Raw genomic sequence first — 16,637 nt, forward strand, 5'->3', positions numbered from 1 at the left:
TCGAAGGGAAAGGGAAAGGGAAGGAGATGATAGGAGAACAAAATGAAAATGATGGGGAGAGGAAGGGATAATGAGGGAGGGATAAAGAGAAATGTAGCGGAGGAAGGCAGGGAAAGGAAGGGAGGCAAGGTACGGGATAGAAGAATGATAAAGATCAGGGAGAGAGGAGGAGGAGGAGAAGGGAATATGAGGGAAGAGAGAAAGAGAAGTTGAAGGAGAGAATAGGGAAGGTGAGGGAAGGAGGAATGGAAAGAGAGCGCGAGTGAGTTAGGGGAAAAAAGGGAGGCAGAGCGCTGAAAGGTCCGCTAGGGGGACACCAGGATTGAGTCATCAGCCGGTGTGTTGGCGCGAAAAAAAGTGAGAGTGACAGCGGGACCCGGTCGCTGACAGACCGACTCTCAACCGGCAATAGCTGGGTGAGTGGAGCTGCGTGTCAGTGGGGAAGGGCTGTGGATAATTATTCGATATAATGACGATAAATTAGAGAAGCAGGGGAAGGAATATAATGAGAGATAAGAATGACAAGAATAGTGAAACACGGAAGGTTTTGCATGTGAAGGTGGGGAGAGCGTGCAGGACAAGGCCGGCTAGCGCATGAGCGTCCAGGACTGGCAGGCCTGAGTGCAGGATTTGGATAGAGCTAAGCTTAGTGGAGCAGGGGGAGAGCAGGGCGGCGTTTCCTTCTGTGTAGTGGTACTGTGTATGAGTGTGTTTGCCTATGCAGTGGTGCTACGTGCATGAGTGAGCGTGCCTGTGCAGTGGTACTCTGTGCTGTGATACTGAGTGCGTTCATGTGCTTGTCTGTGCAGCAGTACTCTGTGCGTGTGTGCTTGTTCATATGTACTCATCTAAATGACTTTACAGAGACGACTCTCAGCGCCTATTATTTAGTAACTTATAATTACCAGATAAGAATTCAGTAATTAAAAAAATATGCAGCTAAATACGCCACAGTATTTTAAAGTAATCATAGGAAGGGTTCAGTGATATATGTTATCCCAAATCATTTCCTTTCACTGACTCTTATCAATTTTTTCTATCATTACGCATGGGTCTTCTGGTCTCTTTAGTCTTGCTCCTATTCTCCTGACCTTGTAGGTATCTTCATTAGAATTCAAATTCATTTTACCCATCCATACCTGCATCTGACATGTCTATATAGGAGCCTCTTAAAACATCAACAAATGTCTTAAAGAAGTCTTGTTAGCAATAACGTGTTTGTATATAAAGAATAGTATGGTGCTAACACAGAGCCTTTGGGATCTGTGTGGGATCCCAAAGGATCTGATTATATATACTTGCATACTTGGATCTGATCATATATATATATATACAGCTCCTTATATATACTTGCAGAGTCGAGTTAAGCCTTTGCAATTATCAATTGATCTATCCAATGGCTCGTCTCTTTCAGGGGACGTGCCATATATACCCTTAAAACTTTTCACTGATTCTGCATCTTCCTTCACTCAATTTTTGTTCAAATAAAAATTGCTGATGTCACAGTGACACAGTTGTTTTATCAATTCCCTTCGATCCCTCTCATTCCACTATTATTTATTTTCGATATTGCTTCATAGTTCACTTTGTCGGTTCTCCTTTTAATCTTGCACGTGTGTGTGTACGTGTGTGAACTTGTACGTGTGTGTACGTGTGTGAACTTGTACGTATGTGTGTACGTGTGTGAACTTGTACGTATGTGTGTACGTGTGTGAACTTGTGTTCTCATGTAACATAAAAATTAAAAATTATTTTTTAAAATCAATAAATAGTGAACTACATTGTAAAAATATATATATTTAATATATAACAAGAGGTAATAGGATCATTTGACTGTTCTCGACTCATCCTAAGATGCTATCTATGAAGCTCCTTGCAATCGATCGGTGACATGCCATGAATCCCAAATAAGTAAAATATAATCGTTGGAGCAGCATTATTGGTGAACTTAGAAAATAATGGGTTTCGAGATATAATGGTTTCTTAGAAATAATAGTTTCTTAAAGAGAATAAACTTAGAAATAATGGTTTCTTAGAGAGAATAAACTTAGAAATAATGGTTTCTTAGAAAGAATAAATTTACAAATAATAGTTACGACTACGACTAGTAACAAAACGTAAATTTTGTTGCAAGTCGAAGAAAATATATACTAAATACCTCTTGGAGTTGGTAAATAACTTCAGTGAACCAGCCACGTTATAATGATGATGAACTTCGTATTGTAAATTCCTCCAGGCTCTATGATAAGCTCTTCTGTCCAAGTTTAAGCAGTAGCAATATGTAAACTGTCTACTCTACGTCGCCATCACCATTGTTGTGGCTCGAGCAGCAACGACCACAAAAGGTTTCACACACATAATATAACTACATTTCCCGTGAGCGTCTTATGTGTCATTCACAACACACGCACACACACTCTAGCGGTCCTCATCTGTCTCTTTTATGCATCAAGCACCCGTTCAGGGTCTGGGTTTGTTCGCGGTTCTACGTCTCGTTCAGTTTGTTCGGGTCGATTGATGAGTATACCATTCTTCGCTTCACCCTGCTCCTCCTAACAGCCTCTACCCCTCTCCCAATGTCAGCACACACATACATACATACTCGCAACTCAAACACCCACACACACACACACACACACACACACACACTGCAATACATTACAAGATGAACTAGACAATCTCCAGAGATGGTCTGAGAAATGTCTACTAGATTTTAACCCTAAGAAATGCAAGGTTATGAAGATAGGATTTGAAACAAGAAAACCTCAAAAGCAGTACAGTATGAAGGAAAGGAAACTTATACATTCTGAAAAAGATGAAGATTTAGGAGAAGACATAACCAGAGATCAAACACCAGTATCACACATCTGCAGAATGTGTATATCATTCACATGATATACACACTCTGAGATGTTTATACATTGGCTGTATAAACATACTGGCAAACGTTCGGTTATATATCAGGAGCCTGGATAAAGATCCCTTTCGAGAGTTGAATACATTGTTTATGAGACCCATTACTAAGTACCCTGCACTGGCATGGCTCCCCTAAATAAATAAACACAAAACAAAACTTGAAAAGGTCCAAAAATATGCAACAAGGTGCGTTCCTGAGCTAAGGAAACTGAACTATTTAAATAGACTGAGGAAACTGGTCCTCACTACACTAGAAAAAATAGAGCAAACATGATGACAACATACAAAATAGGGGATTGACAAAGTCGATAAAGAAGCAATGTTCAAATTAAGGGAAAGTAGAACAGGACATAATTCGAACCTGGGAACACAGACGAGTCAGAGATGTCAGAAGCAACTTTTTCAGTCTAAAAGTCGTAAACAGGTGCAATAGACTAAATAAAAATTAAAACCCAGTCCAACATATAGTTTTAAATGTATATATGATAAATATGAGGGAAGCGAATCACTCCATTAAACTAATGAAGGTTGAAAAGAGGGGCTCAAGAGCATATGATCAAACTTGAAAGCACAACCAATTGAGAAAATACACACACACACACACACACACACACACACACACACACACACACACACACACACACACACACACACACACACACACACACACACACAGCCCCTTTAACCCTACATTCCCCCATCACCTCAACTATTGGTCTGCCTCCTCCTCCTCTAGGTCGGCCTGGGCAAGATATAAACCTCTCCGTCATTGTTAGGTAGTTAGTTTAGGTATTCATTATTTTGGTAGTCGCTGTTTAGAGAGTCGCTGTTTAGGGAGTCACTGTTTAGGGAGTCACTGTTTAGATAGTCACTATCAGGTAGTTACTGCCAGGTAACTACAAATTGAATCCGGACGCTCAGTGTCCTGCTTAATGTACGCTTGATCACCCACGTCTCTTATTGTATGTGTGTCAGTTCTCTTTTTCTTTATCCATTTACAACATTTTCCTAAAACTGTTTTCAATCTGAGTCAATTTCAATTTCAATTTCAATTTCTTTTCAATTTCTTTTTCAACATCGTAAGTTTTTTCCTTGATTGATGTGATTTCTGTAACGTTTTATTGTCAAGTCTTTTGTGCAAAGTTGCTTCATTAAAAGCAGAGTAAGGCAACGTAGTCGATTTTTAAGGTAAAAAAACTCATTATTTGTTTTCATCTTCTTGGAAATGTTTTCGTTTATTGAACAGAACGACGCCCAGTGCGAGAGGTTTCCAGGAGCTACCAAATGATTCAGGTAATTCCCGGGACCTGGCGTCAGGAACAAGCAAGAGATTTTCCCGCGACAGTCGACACAGAAGTTCCATTCTAGCCAGAAGAACTGTGCTCTCGTGTGTGTTCGTGTTCACGTTAAATTTTTGGGGAAAACGGTAGCATATTTTCCTGTTTTCTCTATGCGGCCATGGTACTACTTATTGAAAGGAGGGGGGAATATATCCCTGCCTTCTATGCAGATAATATATTTTATCACAGATAATATGACAGTGTCAGACCACGGAGGAAGAATTGAAACAGGAATTTCTTTAAGTACTTTCGTATTAATGCATCTTCAGAAGGAATGATTTACACGTTAAGTATTGGACAAATATATAGGCAGGAGAGAGAGAGGTGAAGTGAGGTGAGGTACAATGAAAAATGAATGGGAAATCACAGATAATATATTATATATAAGTGGTTGGAATTATCAAGGAGAGATATTCAAGTATCCCCAGGTGGTTTTAACTAACTTCCTGAGTGAAGCTTCTCCGAAAGACAAAATTCTAGGAACTCGGGTACGAGAACTTCCAAGGATCGCATTCACGTGTTTTAAAACTGCAAAATAATGATTGTAATGCATAAATGAGACTATAAATAGATGAATAATGCATTTCAGTATTTTGATATACTGATTATATTCTATCTATAGGCATCACGCAATGAAAATTTATCTGCTTTATATATTTTCTTTGTAGTACAGGAACCAAAGAAACAGCAAATGTCTCGTGAATCTGGACTCCAACTTCGAACAGAAAAAATAAAATAAAATAAAGATACATGAAAACTTTTTTTCCACTGTAATATTTGTTTTTTATTTACAATATGTTAAACACTGTTGCCTATTTGTGAGAGCAATGACCGCTAATCCGTTCGAATACTCTTTTGTTTTTTTTATATAATTCAGTAACTGTTAAAAATAGTCAGCCAGACTTCAAAGTGACATTTTTTACGTCTGTGAACTCTGATGTCACTAACTCGCATGATGAAAGATCAGATAAAGATTTTTATTTTGCTCCTGTTTGAAGCGCTTTGCAAGTTGCTAAACCCAATTTAAAAGAATGGTGTTACGAGCCTTTTGGTCTTAATGGTAGAAGTGAGGGACATGGATGCTGAGGCGTTAGCTAGATTACAGACGCAGCAGCTCGAGGCGATGGAACGTACATGGAGAACGTAGCTTGTATTCTCCGTTTGTCACCTTAAAAAAAATGTAAATATTTTACCTAATCAGAAACGTACGAAGCAAGAAACTTATCTAATCTTTTCAGGCCAATGAATATAAAATGTCGGAATGTTTTTACGCATTGTTCGATTCCGCAAAAAAAATTTATACGTATTTCTCGGAGAAGAGTGTCGAAATTATTTGGCTCGTCAAAGGGAAAATCTATCATGTAGTTGCGTATCTTACCTTGCGTTTGTTGATATATCCTTGAGGAAGGGACCTCTAGCGAAGCGTAACAATAATTAATTCGTTTGGTGAGGGACAAAAGGCTGTGTATATATATATATATATATATATATATATATATATATATATATATATATATATATATATATATATATATATATATATATATATATATATATATTTTACTTGCATCGAGGTCCCTCTAAGGTCGAACTACTGACCCATCCCAGGATGCAGCTGCACAACAGTTGCCTAACTTATGGGTATCTATTTACTGCTAGGTAAACGAAGTCATTAGACGAGAGGAAACATGTCCAACGATTTCTGTCCCGCCGGGAAATTGAAACTGGGATCCTCTATTGTGAATAGAGAACGAAGCCATCTGTACGAGACTCATCTAATATGGGTAAGTATATTCCCAACTCCGTAAAATGTACACAAAACTAGCCACAAACTTCCCAACATGCATACCGCAACAGGTGTCTTTCTCATGAATAAACTACCGAAAAAATCGTGCAATATACGAATACCTAATAGATGGTCACTTAGGACGTACAGAAAAATTATTATTACTATACTTATAAATAGAAAATAACAAAATTATGATATTAAGTTTACATTGTTCTATAGTCGTCTGCTTCTTTATGGTACGAGTAGATGGCATGAAGGTTGTCTCCTCCCGATGACAGCACGAGTGGTGGTGATGCTGGGAGACGCGTCGCAGTGATGCGTCAGTGCTTATGATTTGGCAAGGTTTGAATGTTGTTGTTGGTGCCAGTTGATGTAAGGGCGACGACGAAACTAGACGTGTTTTAGAGTAAGACTTGTGTGCACTTGGCGGCGAGGACTGGACGACGTGTTGATGTCGTCAGGTTGTCGTTGCTCTTCTTTCTAGCTATGATTAAGTTTTCCTATGAAAGCAGACGATTGGTCACAATAACGTAGCTGAAGATATGATGACCAATTTACACACCATAAGAAGAAGAGACGACGACGTTTCGATCCGTCCTGGAAAATTATCAAGTCGACTGTATGTTAGGTCAATTGTATCAGGTCGACACAATCGACTTGATAATGTTCCAGGACGGATCGAAACGTCCTCGTCTCTTCATCTTCTGGTGAGTAGTTTGGGCATCATATATTTTCTAAGTAAGATTGTTCGTGTAGTTATGAATGTCAAGGGAATCAATTAGCACGTTTGGTTTGTGATTGTTATTGTTTTTCATTGGCCCATTGGATATCCCGGGGTGTTTGAAGGAGGCTTATGGGAAGGGAGAGAGGTTCATGTGCTGTTTCAGTTTGATGAGTGCCGGGTCGTTGACTGTTTAATCCGACAGTTGTGAGTTACTTGTTTTTTACTTTCTGTGGCTGTGTTATGTAGCAAATCAACGTGAGGGATGGATTGGATTTGTTTTGCTAAGTATTTCTCGACTCAGTATCAGTTCCATCGTCATGTCTATGTCATAGCATGTTACTTTGTCCGCATGGATGGCTGTAATGGCAATGAGCTCTGCAGGGTGTTCACTGTGGTTGTAGTCCACTGTGATTAAATTCTTTGATTTATTGATTTAATGTCATGTGATCTTATATCAAATATCTTGGGAAAGTCATTGTATGTGATGCTTTGTGTTCTGTTATCATAAAAACACTCATATCCAAATTGTCTTTTTAAAAGAAATGTTGAAAGTTTTCAGCGTAGAAGAATTTATCCAACCTTGGTTGGGTGAGTGTTAGGATGCAGGGCTCGTGGACCCTTGGCCTGGAGTGGTTTTATTTACCTCTTGGGACCGGTGGCGTGCCACCTCCAGTCTCTCTGCCTTACTGTGATATTTGTTGTATTTGAAATATCTTGTTTTTTTCTCTTCATAGATCGAGAGATAATCGTCATCCGTATAACTGACACGTGTCGGTGGCTTCCCTGACTCCCTAAAGTTATCGTAGCTTTCGGTCGGAGCTGCTACATAGCCTTCTCGGCTTGGTGCCTTCTTTGATAATTACTTTCGGTCGGAGCAACGTTGCAGGCGCCTCCTCCCTTTGTCACGACTGTTTTACCCGGTTTCTGGTCAAATCGTGATGCAAATTATCATCATCTTTTTACCACTTGGGCTGGACGGTAGAGCGACGGTCTCGCTTCATGTTGGTGTTCAATCTCCGAACGTCCAAATGGTTGGACACTATTCCTTCCACACGTCCCATCCCAAATCTTGATCCCTTCCATGTGCTATATAGTCGTAATGGCTTGGCGCTTTCTCCTGATAATTCCCTCCCTCTCTCAGCCCATCACTTGAAAGACATTATCTATACTGAATGTAAAAATAAAATACGGGAATATATGAACAAATTATTAAATAAATCATTAGTCAGTATTCCCGAAGCTTCAAACTTAAAAGCTTATTCATACAACTCAGGAATTCCCAGTTAGAACTGTATTCTTTATTCATGATTTACGAACGAATTTATTGTTCAAAATACTGTGAATTGAATATGGATTAAATTACTTCAATGGACAACCCAGAATGATGGTATTCAAGACCAGGATTTAAAACATCGTCACATAATGGGATTAGTGATTCCCGCAAATGCAATAAACCAATGATTTAGTGCCGAAAGAGAAAGAGAGAGAGAGAACAAATTTCGCGTTCGTATTTATAATTGGCCAAATGAACTCAAATAGGCAAATTGGTCCCTCCATTCAGCTGACGTTGTGTGTGAGATTTGGGCTGCTGCGTTGGTATTGATGAAGTCTGAGGTGGTGCTGGAAGCCTAATGTGCTTGATGGGGGAGTTGCAGGATGTTGTATACGTGATGGAGGGACTTGCGTGATTTTATATGCGCGTGGAGGAAGTTGCATGATATTGCATGCGTGATTGAGGGACGTTGCCTGAGTACAGATGTTGATCGGCACGTGACAATGAAGGACAGACGTTGGCGACGTTGTCAGAGATGCAGCGTAAAGTGATACTCTCGCGATGGAGGTTAGTTTCTGGGACTTGATGTTGACGTGGTAGAAGTAGCAGGCATCCATCAGTCTCAGGAGACTATGGAGTTGCGCTCAGCTTGTTGGTCTGGAGTGGCCTCTCCAGGGCGTTAAGCCAAGGTAGGCTGATTCGGGAGGGAAAAGCTGTCACCCATGCAGCAGGTGTAAGAATCGGGATTTACACTCAAGTGAATTTTGTTCTTAGAGATGATAGCTTCAAGACGGAGACGTTTGTTGTGGTGAACGACGTAATGAAGCTCAAGGTCGTCCCGAAGCAGATGTTGATCCATTAATGATGCAGTTGATCATTACTAATGATCAAGATTAATTGGAATTTTGCCCTTAAAAGTAATGGTGACTTATGGGGATTACAGTGTCTTTGGTGTTGACAAAGATTTCTTTACGCATACTAAGGAGCGGTTAAGGGGATTTGTGGTGTCCATAATCATTGTTATAGAGGTGGTTAAGGTAGTTATAGTGATGGCTGAGGTAATTATAGTGATGTTATGGTAATTCTGGTAACGGTAAAGGTAGTTAGGGGTGCAAGGTGATGATTACAGTAGTTATAATTATGGTTTAGGTAGTTATGGTGATAATTAAGGCATTCATGGAGCTAGTTAAGGTAGTCACGGTGTCAGTTAAGCTAGTTATGGTGATGGTTAAAGTAGTTATGATTTTACAGCAGCTAGATTATGGCACTGGAGCGAAAAACTCATTTAGAAAAGCAAGTAACAATCTCAAGAAGGTAGATCTGATCGTCTTCAAGTACCTGCATTCCAGCCAATCACGTGTAACAATGCACCTGATCTTCAAACGAGCAGCTACACATAAGGAACTGGTGGTGATGATGCAGACCTAAACTGAACAAATCCACAAGGGCCGTGACGAGGATTCGAACTTACGTCCGAGACCTAAACTGTCTCCCCGCCCCCCCGGAGGCTTGGGGGGGCGGTGACAGTTCGCAAAGCTTAGTCGTGGAAGGATGGGTGTTGGGACGCCCTAATCTCGTCATCGAAAAAGCTGGGAGTAGTTGTGATATCTGTATACAGGTAAGATATCATGGTGCTCGATACAATTGTTAATATGGGTTATACTGTTGATTAATTACGACACTAGTTAATGGGTTATGGTCTTGGGTAATTACGACGTACCACACAACTATGGTATGTGATATGTAGGTAGGTGTGGTAGTGTTGTAGTTGAGCAATTAATGCAGGTGTGGTAGTGTTGTAATTGGGCACTGAATGCAGTTGTGGTAGTGTTGTAGTTGAACAATTAATGCAGGTGTGGTAGTGTTGTAGTTGAGCATTGACTGCAGTTGTGGTAGTGTTGTAGTGGGGGCACTGAATGCAGGTGTGGTAGTGTTGTAGTTGAGCACTGAATGCAGGTGTGGCAGTATTGTAGTTGAACACTGAATGCAGGTGTGGTAGTGTTGTAGTTGAGCACTGAATGCAGGTGTGGTAGTGTTGTAGTTGAGCACTGAATGCAGGTGTGTAACACAGGTGCAGCAGCGCGTTCCACACCGTCTCGTCTTCATGCAAATACCTCACACATCTCGCCGCGTTGCCTCAGTCTCATTGGAATATTTAAACACGACAGTTTCCGACGGGTGTGTGTGACTGAGATAAGAACGAGAGAGAGAGAGAGAGAGAGAGAGAGAGAGAGAGAGAGAGAGAGAGAGAGAGAGAGAGAGAGAGAGAGAGAGAGAGAGAGAGAGAGAGAGAGAGAGAGAAAGAGAGAGAGAGAAGTAGAAGTAGACTAAGGAAGTTTTAGAGAGCGAGAAAGATGAAATACAAAAATGAGACCGATCGACTGACAACGTGTACGCTTGCTCTCCTGCTATGTACTCTTACTATATATATATATATATATATATATTTATATATATATACCACCAATTGGTCATACATAGCGGCGCCCCAGAGGGGATCGAGTCCGGTATAGATTAGAGAGTATTGCAAATGTTGCGTTATGGCCGATATGGTCAAGCTCGGATGACATTTATTGCCTGGAATGGATACAAGTTTCTCGTTCTCTGTCACCTCTGGCGGCTGAAGTCGAATAACTTTCCATTTGATCTTGATATGACATTCATTTCAAAGCGACATTCACTGCGTGGGATTTCTTTCAGGTCGGGAATTATTCAGCACCGCAAAAGCAGAGAGTGAGAGAGAGAGAGAGAGAGAGAGAGAGAGAGAGAGAGAGAGAGAGAGAGAGAGAGAGAGAGAGAGAGAGAGAGAGAGAGAGAGAGAGAGAGAGAGAGCGAGAGAGAGAGAGAACACATTTCGTATGGGTCGAGTCAAACTAGGCACCTTCACACTTCACTAGATGAAGTGTGAAACACCACTCTTATAGGTCCATGTCACAATCGTTTCACCATTTTCAGATGTGTGGGTTTTCAATCGAGGTTTAATTTCTTCAAGGTTTCAGAGATAAAATTCAAACTATCTGAACATGGTATAATATTAGGCGTTGTGTGTATAGATGAATTATTTGTGTGTATTGATACACTCTCTTGTTTTCTTGAACAAGAGGCTAGGTAGTAGGTCTCAGTCGATAATGCAACTTCACTGTCCATTGTTTATGGAGATGGTCTAGAAAATGAAGAAATTTCTATGTTTACAAGGAGTCTGTAAACAGCCATTTAATTCCAAGAATAACCTTTGCATCTTCTATAGCGAATGTCACCATCTGCCTCTCCTTCCTCTTAACTTTACAAAAACATAAAATGAATCTTAGAATAAAGCAGAAAAAACTGTTAGCTTTATTTCTGGCACTTAAAATTTGTTTGCAACCAACTGATCCCACTTTCTGAAATGAAATATTTGGTAATGTTAAGAGTTTCTATTTTAACTATCAAATTTTGGCTCATATCTTTCTGCTTTGAGTTAGGTCAGGAAAACTATTTTTCCTCACCTCAAGAGTAAGTGCATGCCGATGGTCTGGTCTTTCGATCAATGGAAAATAATACAAAAATAACTTATAAGCATAGACTCTGTAGAGCAGTGTAGGTAGTTTGCATAATTAGATACATTATTATATATATTTTTTCCATTATAAATTCCAATTACATCAAATTAAGAAAAGTATTCTTTGTAATCCGATCCTTTATACCTACGTTGCAATTGACGTCACGGGCTCATGTAATCTCAATATTCCAAGCTTGGTAATTATCGTACCACCAAATTGGAATGTGTATATTCTAAAGCGAAGTTTTGTAAAGAGAAACTCTGTGGATTTTAACGCCATCTTAATTAGTGAAAAAGATGGTAATTATGAGAAATTTGTTTTGATGGGTTATGACGTCGGTGTCCCTTTAGCGTGTTCGGTGCTGTGTGTTCGGTGATGTGTGTTCGGTGCTGTGTGTTCGGTGATGTGTGTTCGGTGATGTGTGTTCGGTGATGTGTGTCGGTGATGTGTGTACGGTGATGTGTGTTCGGTGATGTGTGTTCGGTGATGTGTGTTCGGTGATGTGTGTTCGGTGATGTGTGTTCGGTGATGTGTGTTCGGTGATGTGTGTTCGGTGATGTGTGTACGGTGCTGTGTGTTCGGTGATGTGTGTTCGGTGCTGTGTGTTCGGTGCTGTGTGTTCGGTGATGTGTGCTCGGTGCTGCGTGTTCGGTGATGTGTGTTCGGTGCTGCGTGTTCGGTGATGTGTGTTCGGTGCTGTGTGTTCGGTGCTGTGTGCTCGGTGCTGTGTGTTCAGCGCTATGTGTTCGGCGCTGTGTGTTCGGTGCTGTGTGCTCGGTGCTGTGTGTTCAGCGCTATGTGTTCGGCGCTGTGTGTTCGGTGCTGTGTGTTCAGCGCTATGTGTTCGGCGCTGTGTGTTCGGTGCTGTGTGTTCAGCGCTATGTATTCGGTGCTGTGTGTTCAGTGCTGTGTGTTCGGTGCTGTGTGTTCAGCGCTATGTATTCGGTGCTGTGTGTTCAGTGCTGTGTGTTCGGTGCTGTGTGTTCAGCGCTATGTATTCGGTGCTGTGTGTTCAGTGCTGTGTGTTCGGTGCTGTGTGTTCAGCGCTATGTGTTCGGTGCTGTGTGTTCAGTGCTGTGTGTTCGGTGCTGTGTGTTCAGCGCTATGTATTCGGTGCTGTGTGTTCGGTGCTGTGTGTTCGGTGCTGTGTGCTCGGTGCTGTGTGTTCAGCGCTATGTGTTCGGCGCTGTGTGTTCGGTGCTGTGTGCTCGGTGCTGTGTGTTCAGCGCTATGTGTTCGGCGCTGTGTGTTCGGTGCTGTGTGTTCAGCGCTATGTATTCGGTGCTGTGTATTCGGTGCTGTGTATTCAGTGCTGTGTGTTCGGTGCTGTGTGTTCGGTGCTGTGTGTTCAGCGCTATGTATTCGGTGCTGTGTGTTCGTTTAACGAGGGTCGATATTTTGCCCCTACAGGAAGTTTCTTTACCAAATACATATCTGTCCCATAGTTATTTTACATATGTAAATACAATTTGACTTGGTAAACTCCCTTTGCACGACGTCCCCTCGTTCACTCCCCTCTACCAAATACCTACGATGTTCATATACATTCTATATCTTGTTAATTAAATCATCCAATATTTTCTTAAACGCCTGCGACTCATCATTAGCTTTAATTGGCAGATATTTATCGTCAACGTTCAGTATCTGCTGCCAGAGGCGTCTGCAGTTGTTCACGCAACACATACTCAGGTTATGGGTCGTCAAGGCTCTCGACAACACTATTGCCACATTCGTAAATTTATTGTGTAAGGAAAACTATATTTTATTGAATAGAAATCACTATTATTACATACAATAATATTGTAAATAGACAGGCGTATAGATTTTGTGTATAGATAGATTTTCTATATAGATAGTGTATAGATACATTTGTTTGTATTTGAACCAGTACTCTAGCTAGACCCTATCGACCAAAGACACATTCATAAATTTAAATAAATTATTTATCCAAAATAGTAATTTCTCATATATAAATTTATATTATAGTTCAGTGTATAGTTAGGTATATGATAGGTTATGTGTTAAATAATATAACTACATTCCTGTTGGTGATGATAAATGCTTCGCCGAAAAGTATATATAGAGTGGGGATTGGAGGAGAGGATATCGCTGAAGCCTTGCTTCAGTAATGTTCGAACAGCATTTATGAGTCGTGTATAAAAACGCTCTCCGAGCTATATCAAAGCTCGCTGGCTGCAAGCCTGTCTAAGCTCGCTGGCTACAAGCCTGTCTAAGCTCGCTTGCTACAAGCCTGTCTTAGCTCGCTCGCTACAAGCCTGTCTTAGCTCGCTCGCTACAAGCCTGTCTAAGCTCGCTCGCTACAAGCCTGCCTAAGCTCGCTCGCTACAAGCCTGTCTAAGCTCGCTGGCTACAAGCCTGTCAAAGCTCGCTCGCTACAAGCCTGTCAAAGTGATTTCAAAATTGCTTTGTTCTCACATATATAAGTTAATATTATTATATAATTATTATAAAATTAATTTCTGTGTATAGTTAGGCATAGATTTGGTGAAGTTTTAGTGTCTGTACTGCGCATACATCTACTCTATTTGAGATCACCAGCAATATACTGAGTTGTTGAACTTGGATCAGTAACTACAGTGGTTTCGTTGCTTCACTGTGAGGAGAATCATGAGTGCTTGGGTACAGGTACGTGTTTTACCTCCAATATATATCCTCTAATTTATGTCTTAATTATGAGGTTATCTTGAGGTTATCTTGAGATGATTTCGGGGCTTCTTAGTGTCCCTGCGGCCCGGTCCTAGACCAGTCCTCCACCCCCAGGAAGCAGCCCGTGACAGCTGACTAACACCCAGGTACCTATTATACTGCTAGGTAACAGGGGCATAGGGTGAAAGAAATTCTACCCATTGTTTCTCGCCGGCGCCTGGGATAGAACCCAGGACCACAGGATCACAAATCCAGCGTGCTGTCCGCTCGGCCGACCGGCTCCCATAAGGTTGAAGACCCTCATTCGGTCTAGAGTTTGACTTTAAAATATGATTCTTTATTTTCCCATTTGGTCTTAAACCCCTTTATGTGTGTGATATTATTTAACTTAAGATAAACATTGTATCCAATGGGGTGGGGTGGGGGGGGGGTTCCCGACTCTCCAGTGGGGGTTCCCGATTCTCCAGTGGGGGTATCCGACTCTCCAGTGTGTGGAGGTTCCCGACTCTCCATCACTGTAACCTCTGGAATTTCTGACAACAAAATACACAAATTTAACTTCTTACAAGACGCGACACACAGCGGAGAGGTGGACGAGCACCGTCAGTGTGTAAGTGATGTGAAGCAACACTTAAGCTGTCACTGAATATTCACTACTCGAGGAAGGCACAGTGTTCCCGGTGACACCTTTCTACCGGACTTGTCAACAACACAACCATCACTTTTACTCGCAGTTCCAAGCGTAAACACACAACCCCAACCCCTCCTTACTCTTCACACACACACACTCTCACACACACACAACCTTGTATATCACATATGTCAGACCAATCCTGGAGTATGCAGCTCGAACGGGGGAGGGGGGAGGGGGGAGGTCAATATCTAATCACACACAAGATGAAGTTGGAAAAGGCTCAAAAGTATGCCACTATACTACTACCATAATTACGTGGTAAGAGTTAGGAGGAAAGTATACATGAATTGAACCTAACGTCGCTAGGAGACAGAACTGTACACCAGTTGATTGACGATTGAGAGGCGGGACGAAAGAGCCGAAGATCAACCCCCCGCAAGCACAATTCGGTGAGCACACTCACACACACACACACACACACACACACACACACACACACACACACACACACACACACACACACACACACACACACACACACACACAGCTCTAAATCAATGAAAACCAGTGAACAATGTAGTGTAGAAGTATAAGCGCTCAAGCCTCGCCACCAAACACCCATGTTCTCGCAAAGGTATATTATGGATGATTACTGTTGAGGTTATGTGTCCTGATCCGTCAAACTATGATGACAGCATCAGGAGCACCGCTGTAGACAGTGTAGCTGTCAGCACGGCAAGGACCCCTACGCTGTCACCTCCCTGCTGACAGTGTAGGGGTCAGTGTGGACATTTTCCACCACAATATACAAATATACGACATATTCTAAAGCAGTCTACGTAGCCTTTATTAAACAGTTTAAGAGTTCGGAAGCATTAGGAGGTTGTTTATGGCAGTAATAACATTAGATTTGGAAGTTGCGATGCTCGTAAACTGTTTAGTAAATATAAACAAAGCCGCCAATGATTGAGAAAAGATGTACAGGTTTCGTAAGTAGAGGCGCGAATGCTTGTTGAATCCTGGCCCTGGTCTTTAGGTTTTTACCATCAGTAAGCTTTCGTCCTCATTTTAAAGCGAATAACAAACCAATAAGAAGTTTATATTTATATTTCATGACTTGTTAGTCATGAATACAGTTTGAAATCTTGCTTTAATTATTACAAATATCTGAACCAGACATAAGGGTGACATCTCGCTGTACAAACTTGGCCAATAGTATTAATCATATTGGTTCAGTTTGGTTGTTAAACGATTTGGCGGATCGTATTACGGGGAACATAGGATTAAGGACTTGCCCGAAACGCTACGCGTGCTAGTGGCTCTACAAGAATGTAACGATTCTTGTATAAAAAAAGTAGGCAGTGTTTCGTGTGGTTTGCAACCATTTAGACTGGACGGTAGAGAGACGGTCTCGCTTCATACAGGTCGGCGTTCAATCACCGACCGTCCAAGTGGCTGGGCACCATTCCTAACCCCCGTCCCATCCCAAATCCTTATCCTGACCCCTTCCAAGTGCTATATAGTCATAATGGATTGGCGCTTTCCCCCCTGATAATACCCTCGTGTGGTTTGCATTATAGGTGGGTGTGGTACTCATCAATGGACCTGAAACGAGTGGTCCATAGTACTGTAAACCACCGAGTCTCCACATTAAAAAAATATGGTCCTTCTGATATGGATTATTAAACTGTATTACAATGTAACTTAACTGGTATGCATAAATAAACAATTACAAAAAAATCATTAATTGAATTG

This window comes from Procambarus clarkii, chromosome 62, assembly GCF_040958095.1.
Source record: "Procambarus clarkii isolate CNS0578487 chromosome 62, FALCON_Pclarkii_2.0, whole genome shotgun sequence".
NCBI lineage: Eukaryota > Metazoa > Arthropoda > Malacostraca > Decapoda > Cambaridae > Procambarus > Procambarus clarkii.